Genomic DNA, 11,714 nt, shown 5'->3' with positions numbered 1-11,714 from the left:
GGGGGCCCTGACGGCTAGCAGTCACCATCCTTGGCTGGCTTACAGTAATTGGCTTTCAATAGCCCTTGTTATAAATGCTCGCATTATTTATCCCATTTTCTTTCTTCCTCGGGGCTAATCTCTTGGTGCTCTCCCTTGCGTCTATCCTCCCACATCTTTTCGCGTTTTGTATCATCTCTCCAGACATCACTATGTCTGAAAAGCTCTTAGTAGTGCTTCCCAGCATGTGGTTGATGAATGGAGCCTTTAGAGTATTGATAAAAAGCATGGTCATTTCTTTCTCTAGAAGAGTTGGTTGGACTTGCGTTGCCACCTCTCTCCATCTTTGGGCGTACTACCTAAAGCTCTCACTTGGTTTCTTCTCCATGTTTTGTAATGTGATTCGGTCGCGTGCTATGTCTATCACGTGGCCATATTGCTTCATGAAAGCTTGTGCCAAGTCCTTCCATGAATGAATTTGGGCACGGATTAGCTGGTTGTACCATTTGGCCGTAGACCCGACTAGACTGTCCTGGAAACAGTGAATTAATAATTGATCATTATTAACATATCCTGCCATCCTTCGATAGAACATTGTGATGTGAGCTTCGAGACAGCTAGTCCTGTTGTACTTTTCAAACTCCAGAGTTTTTAAATTTTGATGGGAGAATCAAATCTGGGACCAAGCTTAAATCTATGACGTCAATCCCGCAATGGTAGTCAGCGGTCTCCATTGCTTTGAATTTTTCTTCAAGCCATTTGCACCAATTGTCGAGTTGTTTTGCCAGATCTACTCTTGCCTTTTCTATTTCTACCATGTCATCAAGGTCAAAGACAACTGGATTAGTTGGACTATCCCCAGGATTAGAGCCCGAGCCTATAAGAAAGTTCATCGGTGCCGAGGCACCAGCCTGATATTGCTGGGGCCTGATAGTGACGGGTACCACTCGTGGGTACACCTCTGGATGTGTCTGGTCATTGACAGGAGTAAAACCCGGGAGATAAATAGGGTCTTCATTATCGATCCCTGAGTTGACGCAGTGCTCTTCCCTTTTTCACGTTCTCTAGCTAGCAACTGCGCCAACTGACCTATCATATTATTTTGGGATTCTTCCATTTGTTCCCTCACGTCCTGTTGGATTCTAGCTAACTACTCTTGCATCTGTGTTTGTAATTGCTCTTTCATGTCCCTTTGCATCTATTCCAATCTTTCTAGTCTCCGATCCATTACTTTGGTTTTGCGACGGGTATTGTAGCGGTATTTGGTTGGTTGATTCTTGTTGGTTTCCAGATTAATTGAAATAATTTTGTTTAATTAGGGTCTTTTTGTAAAATTTAATGCATATGATGAAATGTAATGCAAATGGATGAAATGAATGCAAAAAGAGGTCAATGATTCTGATTCAATTTCATTAGAACAACTTTACTAGAAGAAAAATTTATTTACATAGAGCGGATAATTACATATATGACTTTGCCCTAATGCCTAAAGCCTTAACCTTCCTAAGAAGCCAAGCTAAATTTCAACATCGATCTGATTCTGACTCGTATTTTAAGCTTAATACATCAACCTGAACTGCCAAGGTTTGCAAATGATCGGCTACCTCTCTAACTTAGGCCACAGCTTTGCCAATGACATAATCTCTATCTCTAATCTGATCTTGAGAGCGGTGAAGCTGTTCTTTGCAATGTTCATTGTTTGTCTTAATGAGTTCCACTCAAATTTTGCTATCTCGTAATGCAGTCTCGAGTTCCTTTATTTTCCCTCTCAACTCCTCGATCTTGCTTAGACTGGCCTTCAACTCAATTACCAGTTACAACTACGATGCTGATGTAGTAATTTTTCCAAGTCGGCCACCCGATCTCGTAACCTCTCTCTTTCGCTTTGGCTTTCCAAAAAACTCTATTTCAGAGTGTCATCCTGTACTCGGACGTCTTTAAACTTCTTCTCCCAATGATCGGCTCTAGTCCTTTCTTCTTTAATTTCTTGACGCCACTGTTCTGATGTTTTACCTAAATCGGCAGTTCTTATCGACATAAGCAGCTTCTTGTAATCAATTTTTAGACTATCTAAATCTTCCTCAGCCTTATTCTTTCCCTTCCTCGATTTCTCAGCCTCTAGCTTGTAGATATCAACGTCTAATCCTAACTTCATCTTCTCCTCTTCTAACTGCTCTATTTTCCTTCCCAATTCCAAACTTCTTTTCTCAACGTCTTTCTTGATGATATCTAACTCAGACGGGTTGACTCGTAAATGCTCTTCTATCGGTCGAGTGTTCCCTTGTTTCAACCTAGGGATATTGTCGTTGACTCTCTTACCCCACCACCATTCATACTCAGGGGTCGTCATCGGGCCCGTGGTGAATCCTTTTATTCTTCGAGTTTGGTTCCAAGTATCTGATATCTCACAAACCTTTTTCTTATAATTGTCATCTTTATAAGAGAATTCACATTGAGCAAACCCTTGTGTCGCCGGTATAAACTGCCTTGATCGATACTGCCTTAACATAAGTAGTGGAGCGTATCCAATGGCTCCCCATATTTCAGGTAGATGAACCCAGTCAAAATCACTGCACCGATATAAGATTGTGTTGGGGATCATCCATGGAGCCCTCTATTCAACATCTTCGACTTGCAAATTCTGGAGAATAGCTATCAATTTCTCTTTTGAGATTTTGTCTCTCCTCGGTGTAGCCACTAATTCTCTTAATGGGGAATAGTTCTCTGAGAAAACTCGATAGGAGAGCTTTTCTACTTTTCAAAAGTGACTGTGGAACCAAGTCAACAATAACTACGTAAATCCTATGAATCTTCCTTCGTCTATCCTCCTGCATATATTCAAGGATCTGAAAGTTTCTGCTAGGATTGCCAAGACGGGTGCGACCCCTTTATCAAGTCAGTCGAATAGGTCTAAGACTGATTCATCTACATGTCCTAGTGCCTTGGGAAAGACAACCAAACCATAAATGCTCAAGGCGAAAACGTCAACCCTCTTCTTCATATCCAGGTGTGCTAAGATCAAGTCCTTCAAATTCTTCCAAGGAATACATTTACTGTCTCATTTCTGCTTAATTCAGCTTACAACCCACTGTTCGCTCATCCCCGTGATATTCATCAACTTCTTCAAGAAGGTCGGGACGTTAACAGCTCTTGAATAGGCCTTGTTAGGCTGAATCTTCGGGTAACGAAGTAAAGCCATGTACTCTTCCACAATAGGTGCCAAATCGACTCTTCTGAAGGTGAAACAACTGTAGGCTGGATTCCAAAACTGCGCGAGGGCTCGAAACAAGTACTTGTCCACCTTTACATCGAGCAAATAGGGTAAGTCGTCATAATTATAGTAGAAGAGTTGCTTGATCTCGTTGTTCCAACTATTCCATATCTCCTTTAATTCTTGTAGGTCATTTTGAGTCACAATGATGCGAGTGAAATCCCACAATTTCGACTCATATCCCTCGGTCAAACTATCATCTTTCTCTTGCTGTGTCCTCTCGGACCATACTCGGACGGCCGCATTATCCTCCACTCTATCAAGAAGCCCGTTTTCCATGCCAAGCTTTTCTATCTAGTAACCGAACGTGAATCAACACCTTTTTATGATAAGATGCCATGCAATAACAGTAAAACACTACCATTCAGTATTATATACAATGACTAGAACTCAAAGCAAACAGGAAATAATCAAGCACCTATTCGGGTAACCACTAGGGTTTGGCGTGGTTCTACCTAGGGTAGACTCTTAGGGCTCATAACATGTGGTTTGGTTCTAGAGTAAAGGTACCTGAATCGGCAGATTCCTCGATCCTCATCCATTATAGGCTCATACAGACCGAGTTTAGTTCAGGGGAATACATTTTCCTACGGCTATACGGAGATGAAAATCTCACGAAGACGCAGGTACGGATGTGTCCCGAAAGTGATCCACTATCCTATACGAAGGTGAAGACCTCATGAAGGAATAGTTTCTCACTCCCACTTAAATGGGTAAAATTGACCAATAATGCAATATGATGCGCAAAAGTATACTAAGAGACTCAAACCAAAAGCCAATCATATATAAAGACAAAAACCACAAAGATGAAATGCAATGACGGGATCATAAATTTAAAACGAATTTTCAATTTTCGACAAAGGACAAAAATTAATTAACTTATGGCTCAACTCTCAAAGTCTCAGTGGAGTCGCCAAGCTGTCGAAACCATTTTTTGAAAGACGGGAATCGACTTTGTTTGAAAGCGAAGATTAAAACGGGAGTTGCCATCGATCTTTATTAGTTGTGATTGGATCACCTTTGCTTTAATAAAACATTTTAGTTTACTAAAACGACATTTTTGGTCTACGAAACTCGAGAGAACGGGTTCGGGAGTCGGTTACGTGAGAGGAATGATTAGCACCCTCGTCACGCCCAAAAATTGGTAACGAATTGATTAGTTAGTGTCTTGTTAAAAGTTGAAAATCGGGAACGGATTTAAAATACGATCCTTTTTATTAACGTCGATTTTAAAAAACGCTTGACTTAGGCTGAGAAAAAAGTGTTAAAGACTCTCTCGTCTCGAAGTAATAAAACGTCACATCGCGTGAGTTAGGACACGACACTTTGTGCTCTCAAGAAAAAGTTTGCCTTTAATTTTTAATGGTATTCCGTGTATTGTACATAAAAATAAGTTTAGAAATATATACAAAACAATTTAAAGTATATAGTGTATGAAATAATTTAGAATAATACATCTAAAACAATCTAAAACAGTTTAATATATGAAATTTATGATAAATAAAATAGTTTAAAATAAATAGTAATAATAAAAGATCAAAGAATCAAAATTTACATGAAAGAGGGTTAGATTGCAAATAAAATGAAATTTTAAGGTCCAAATTCAAATAAAATAAATGCAAGTATTTAAAAAGGACTAAATCAAAATCTAAATAAAATTAAAGGGGAAATTCAGACAAAAAATGAAGCAGCGGACCGATTTGAAATGTGCTAAAACATTGAGGGATTGAATGGGAAAATAATCCCAACCCCCTTATGCGCAGCGTTTCAAGGGTCTGCTTCTTCAAATGGCCGGAGGACCAAATTGAAACAGAGGCAAAATTCTGGGGCAAAAATCAAAATAAAAAGGTAACACGGGACCACATTGAAACGCATTATAAAAGCGGAGGGATCCAACGCGTAAATAGACCAGTAGGTCAAAATGTGAGGATCCTCCGTGGGTGCGGGTCGGGTCACGCGGTTTTCCCCTCTAAACAACGCTGTTTTGAGGCGTAGGGGTGGTTGCAAAATGGTAACGTTTTGCTGGGCTATTAAAGCTATTTTTTTTAAATACTCATTTCTGTCATTCTATTTTTTAAAAAAAGAGATTAGCCCCCTCTCTTATTTTCCTCTTTTTTGCTTGGGTTTTATACCCATCATCGCCAACGTCTGACCACGTCTCCGCCGTGAGCGATGGCCGGAATTGCACAATATCGAGCTCTTTCAGCCCTTTTTTAGACTGGATCAAGGACAAATCATTTCTAGCCCGAAAAATGTGAAAGAAAAGGGGGTCTCTCCCTCCCTCTTAGACTCGATCCCGACGACGAAGAAGGGGTCTTCGACAACGTGACCGTAAGCGAATCCGGTGAGATCTTTTCCTCTCTTTCCCTTTATTTATTTTATGCCCACCTTTATTTAAAATAGATTTGTAGTAAAAAAAAAGAAGAAGCTAAAAACGAACAGAAAACAAAGAAAAGAAAACCAAGATCAACCTTTTTAAATTTCTGTTCTGCGTTTTTAATTACTCATTGTGTGTAAAAAAGCTACAAAAGGGATCCTCTGGCTTTTAAGGCCAAATTACAACCTTTTACATCCATTCTTTTTGTCGTTTTGCCATTATTTCTTCTGCTACTTTGTATTAATTTCTCTCTGCAGGTGTTAGAGGCGTGGGAGGCCGGTGGTGGCGTGCGGGGAAGGTTCTGCGCAAGGTGGCCAATGGTTGGCCTAGCATGCGGCGGCTAAAGGCTTGGTGGCTAAGGTTTTTTTTGTTTCCTGAAAATGTTGATAGCTACTGGGCTAGGGTTGGTTTGGGCTTGTTGTTATTTGAGTTTGGGGTTTGATTTAATGAATTTAGCCATGATATTTGTAAAAATGGACTGAAAATTTAGACTTTTATTATTGATTTGGTGAGTTTATTTTTTATTTTATTGGTTTAGATTTTTAGGCCAAAATTGGCTATTACAATGTCATAATCACCCAAATCTAGTATATATTATATTTTTTTTTCTTCCCAAATTTCTTAATCTAATATAGGCTAACCCTTCTAGAAATGTTTCTAAGTTTATTACAACTTGGACCACTTGATGTTCTACGTCAAGTCAGTAATTTAATGGATTTTTATTTGAACTTAATTATTTTTAAAACAGAAATTTTAAAATTTAAAATAAAAATTTTGATGCAATATTAAATTATTAAGAAAAATACGGATAACGTGTATGACCTATTTATGTCCTTTCCCTTGATGGCCTCCGCTTTATCTATGATATCTACCGACCTCATTGTCTTCTGTAGAGTTCCATCGCTTCACTGTTTTCCGTTTCTGTTTCAGTGGTGGTGATGGCGGAGCTAGTGTTCATCCCAATGCCTCGAATGGGCCATTTCGCATCTATGGTCGAACTGGCTCAGCTTTTGGTGGATCTCCATTCCGAACTCTCCATTACCGTCCTCATCTTGAAGTTAAACCCCGATGCACAAGTCACTGCCTACATCCACTCTCTCACTGCCACTCGCATCAAATTCATTCAACTCCCTCAACCTGAAACCCAAAAAGATATCTCTTTCTCCAATCATATCAGTAATTTGCAAGCCCATGCACCCTTAGTGAAAGACGCTACCAACAACATACTTCACTACTCCAGCTCTCGATTCATCGGGTTTGTTATCGACTTGTTTCTAACTCCGTTCATCGATGTGGGAAACCAGTTGGGTGTTCCTAGTTATGTTTTCTACGCATCGAGTGCAGCTTTTCTCGGCTTTCAATCTCATGCACTAGCCCTTCAGGATGAGCAAAATGTTAACATCGTTGAGTTAAAGGACTCGGACACTGAGTTCACCATACCCTCCTATCTCAACCCTGTTTCATCTAAACTCTTCCCCACTATTTTGCTCAATCCTGAATCTAATTCTACGGCGACTACCTTGGTAAGATGGCTGAGAAAAGCCAAGGGGATAATGATAAGCACTTTTTGGGAGCTAGAATCTCATGCAATCAGTTCTCTTTTTAATGGTAGTTTATCCAGTGGGACCTATATTGGATCTCGAGCGTAAAAGTGAGGTCCATCAAAGTTCTGATATCATGAAATGGTTGGATGAACAACCTCCTTCATCGGTGGTATTTCTCTGCTTCGGGAGCGGGGGGAACTTCAACGAGGATCAAGTGAAAGAAATCGCCTCTGCACTGGAGCAGAGTGGGCACCGGTTCTTGTGGTCTTTACGCCAACCCCCAGACCCATTCAAGGGCCCGATGGCAAGCCAAACTGACTACGATGACGGGTCGGAGATTTTGCCAGAAGGGTTTTTAGATCGGACGCATGGCATTGGTAAGATCATTGGTTGGGCACCGCAAGTGGCGATTCTAGGCCACCCGGCGATTGGAGGGTTCGTATCGCATTGTGGGTGGAACTCGATTCTGGAGAGTATATGGTTCGGAGTTCCGATTGCGACGTGGCCGCTTTACGCGGAGCAACAGCTGAATGCATTTAAACTAGTGATGGAGTTGGGAATAGCGGTGGAGATTAAAATGGATTATAGGATAGAAGTTATAGGTAGCGGTGAAGTGGAAATTTTGAGGGCCGAAACGATAGAGAAAGGAATTAGGTGCATGATGGACAAAGGTAGTGATGCTAGAAAAAGGGTGAAAGAGATGAATGAAAAGAGTAGGAGAGCCTTGATGGACGGAGGATCTTCGCACTCTACGATCCGAGATTTCATCAATGATGTTATGGGCAGTATGCCGTAAGAAAAATTAGTAGCATTCACATAGATTGATAATATATGCTTAAGAAAGTTGCGTCGGTTTCCGAGTTGGCTATGATGCACCATTTTTTACTTCACTCCCACCAATCCTTCTTGTTTTTTTCTTATTCATTTCTCGTGGTTTTTTAGTAATTTTCTTTTGTTGTTTTCGTTAAGTTATGATAGATGAATGATAGTGTCTCCTGTTGCTAAACATCTACTAATCATCAACAATTTCGAGACTCTTGCAAGGTGGTTTAGCAAATTGTGACTTTTTGTAGGCTTTTTAATCTGTATTTGTTTTATTTTTATGTGTTTAAATTTATGTGTTTTATTTTTATTTTTCTCATTATTTAATAAGTATTTCTTTTTGAAATTTTTGTCTTATAAGTTTTTAGTTTTGCCCATGCATATACTCTTGCTTTTGCAAGTGTTTTTAGAGACGAAATTGTCGTTGTCCTCTCCAATTTAGGGCTTCTCGATTTTTTTGTTGATTTTCCTTACTGCTTTAGACAATTTGAGGCTAGTTCTCTTATTGTGATAAATATTTACAATTATCTCAAATATGTCGTATTTACATTGTAATAAAGTCAATTGTCAATGTCCTATAATATTTCATTGTTGTTAAGATTGAAACCTTTATATTATTAATGAAGTTTATTCCTCGCTATTGATAACAAATATTTAATGATTCTTTCTTTTTTGGAATTAAATGCTCAGATGAAATTTGAGATTTATTGGATGGGATTATATGTTTATATTTTAAAAATTAAATAAATTGGATACATGCCATCATTTTAACTCTTTTTCTCTTCCCTGTACAACTTACATTGTAATAATTCAAAACGTATTAGATTTTTTAGATTTTCTTTTATATATTTAAAAGGTGATAACATTTTAGGTAAATATGTATTTTGGTATCTATGTTCGGTTTTAATCATGGTGGTCGGTTTTGTATCGGTTCTGGTCATACCAATCGATCCATACTATTTCAGTACTAAAACGGAACAAGCAACACCCCTTTCCACACAGATGAAAATTTTGATCTGTACTGATTGTACCGACTCATTTCGATCAATTCCGATTGCACTGGTCTGTGCATAAATAATATTAAAAATATAAAATTTTTAACTATTTGTTATTGTGTTAAAGACTTAATTGGAGTATATTAGCCAATAAAAAATATTACACTGAAAATTAAAATTTAATATTTTAATTTTTTTGAGATATGTTTCACATTTAAAATATAATGAAAAAGCTCACTCACCTAACTATGAAAGAAAAAAAATTCTCACTCATCCTTCATTTTCTCTTTTATTGAAAAAAATCCGCTTGCCCTTTTGTTTTTTTTTTGTTAATTTTGACTTTATTAAATGATAAATTTTTATTTGTGGAATTTATTAATGAATATTTTATATAATTTACGGATACTTCATATTTAAAATTTATTCAATATCATTTATTTGATATTTGTAAATATTTTTATATATAAATATTAAATATTTTTTTTAAAATTAATACATTTGAAACGGTATACCAAAACAGATTGGTATAGATATATACAAGTTCCAGTAGAAAAACAGTATGTCTACCAATGCGATACTGACTACCTTAGTTTCAATGTTCATTTTCGTATTTATGTTTTTTGTCCAAAATGATACCTATGTTTGGTTTCCGTTACACAAAATGGTATTTGAAACTAATGTTGTTAACTTTTACTATGTGGTCCAATGAATATTCAAAATGTGACGATGATGGCGTATCTGAAAATTAAAAATTATTAAAAATATAAAATATTATTTATATGTAAAATTTATAATTTTTTATCTTTAGAAAAATATATTTTGTAAAGATAATATTTATATTTACAAAAAAATATCACATTATTTAAAAGAATTAGAGTCTATTTTGTATACAAATTTTTAAATTTGATTAAAAATAGATTTCATTAAAAAGACAAATTATTTCTAAAAATTAATTTACTTTAAAAAGAAGTGTGCATCATTTTTTTTATAAGAATATCTATTTAGGTATCAAAATTATATTTATTTCACATCCAAATGTCAGTCCAATTTCATGTTTGATAATAAAAAAAATACTTTCTATTTTTAAATTTTCAGTAACTATTTTTTTCAAAAAAGTTATAACTTTGGTGTGAGAAAATTTTCAACTTAAATCTTGTTTTGAAGATAAATAAACTGAAGTGGAAAATCTTTTTCTTTTTTTGTTTCAACTATGAAATTAAAGGTAACTAAGTAATTTTAAACAAAAAAAAACCTTTAAATTTAATAATTTAAATTCTAACCACTAGGTTATTTTCTTTTTTTTTTAATAAAAATTATTATTTTTTATTTTTTATAAAAAGACATTTGTTTCTTATAATTATTTTTATTTTTATAAAAATTATAAAATATTTTACACGGTTATTATTTAATTTTTAATAATTTTCGAATGATACCGTTATTATGATACTATAATCACTATGTGTCAAATATTTATTGAACAATATTAAAAAATTAACACCATTAATATTATATAACAAAAATCAAACATAAATACCAATTCAAAGAAAAAATATATTTATGTAACATTTTATTAGAAGTTTTGCCTCTCTAGGGCAAGTTTTGTTATGGCCAAGTGCATATTCTTGTATTGCTGGGCAATACATGTTTTCTTTTTTTGTGGGTTAACATCATGAAATGGCTGGATATCAATTATGATGTTCCTTTGCTTCGGGAACTTCAATACGGATAATGTGAAAGAGATGTTCTGGCCTCTAGGTGGACCAAAGTGGGAATCAAATTTTGGTCACTACCCATCCAAGGTCTGACGGCAACGCCATGACATAGGTAAAATTATTTGTTGGGCCCCGCAAGTGGGCCATCTAGCAATTGCAGAGTTTTTATTGCACCAGTGTGGCTGCTTTACGTCGAGTAACAGCTAAGTGGTGACAGGGTTGGGATCAGCGGTGGAGATTAAAAGGGGTTTATACGAAAAATGTTGTAAATTAAATGTGTGATGGAGGAAAAACGTAGTGATGCCACGAAGAACGCTTTGATCGACAGTGGATATTCATCACCAAAATTTGGTTTGATTTAATTTTAATAATAATTTAATTTTTAAATTTAATTTAAGTTAAATTTTTCGATTCAAATAATTTAAATAATTTAAATTATTCAAATAATAAATTAGTTTAAATAGATCTTATTAATTTTAAAAATGAATATAATAGTCTTTCTCAATAAAAATTTTAAATTCAAAGTATTTTTTAAAATTCTCAACTTTTATAAAATATCCAAATTTTCATAAATATTTTTAAAAATTCATAAAAAATTAAATAAATAAAAATTCTAAATTATACATAAAAAGTTTTAAAATTTTTGAAAATAATACTTTTGAGGATTTAAATAATTAATTTATCAATTCAAATTATCTAGGTTTAGTACCAATAAAGGCTAATTTTTTAAATTATTTATAGAAATGGGCCGTTTCTAAAAATAATGATGGGTACGGACCGAAAACCCAAAAATGCGCTAACATGGATGCGTTTTCAGGGGATATCCCAGAAAAACGCTTTCACGTCAACGCGCTTTTGCTATGTAATCCTTAGTGGGTTAATCGCAAATTAGGGCCTAGGTTTAGAGTTTTGGGGTTTGATTAAGGTTTAAGAAATTTTAAATTAGGATATTATGTTTTTAATTGTTTAGGGTTTTAGGGTTTAATTTCTTGAAAAGGAACTGAAAAAAATATA

General features: G+C 35.5%; 1 pseudogene; it reads left to right on the top strand.

The window, feature by feature from the left end:
- Window positions 1-6,252: 6,252 nt before the first annotated feature.
- On the top strand, window positions 6,253-8,348 carry LOC107951557 (anthocyanidin 3-O-glucosyltransferase 2-like; annotated as a pseudogene).
- The last annotated feature ends 3,366 nt before the right edge of the window (window positions 8,349-11,714 follow it).

This window comes from Gossypium hirsutum, chromosome A02, assembly GCF_007990345.1.
Source record: "Gossypium hirsutum isolate 1008001.06 chromosome A02, Gossypium_hirsutum_v2.1, whole genome shotgun sequence".
In the NCBI taxonomy this organism is placed as follows: Eukaryota; Viridiplantae; Streptophyta; class Magnoliopsida; order Malvales; family Malvaceae; genus Gossypium; species Gossypium hirsutum.
Note: the sequence above shows the minus strand (reverse complement) of the source record. Positions and strands in the feature narration are given on the sequence as shown.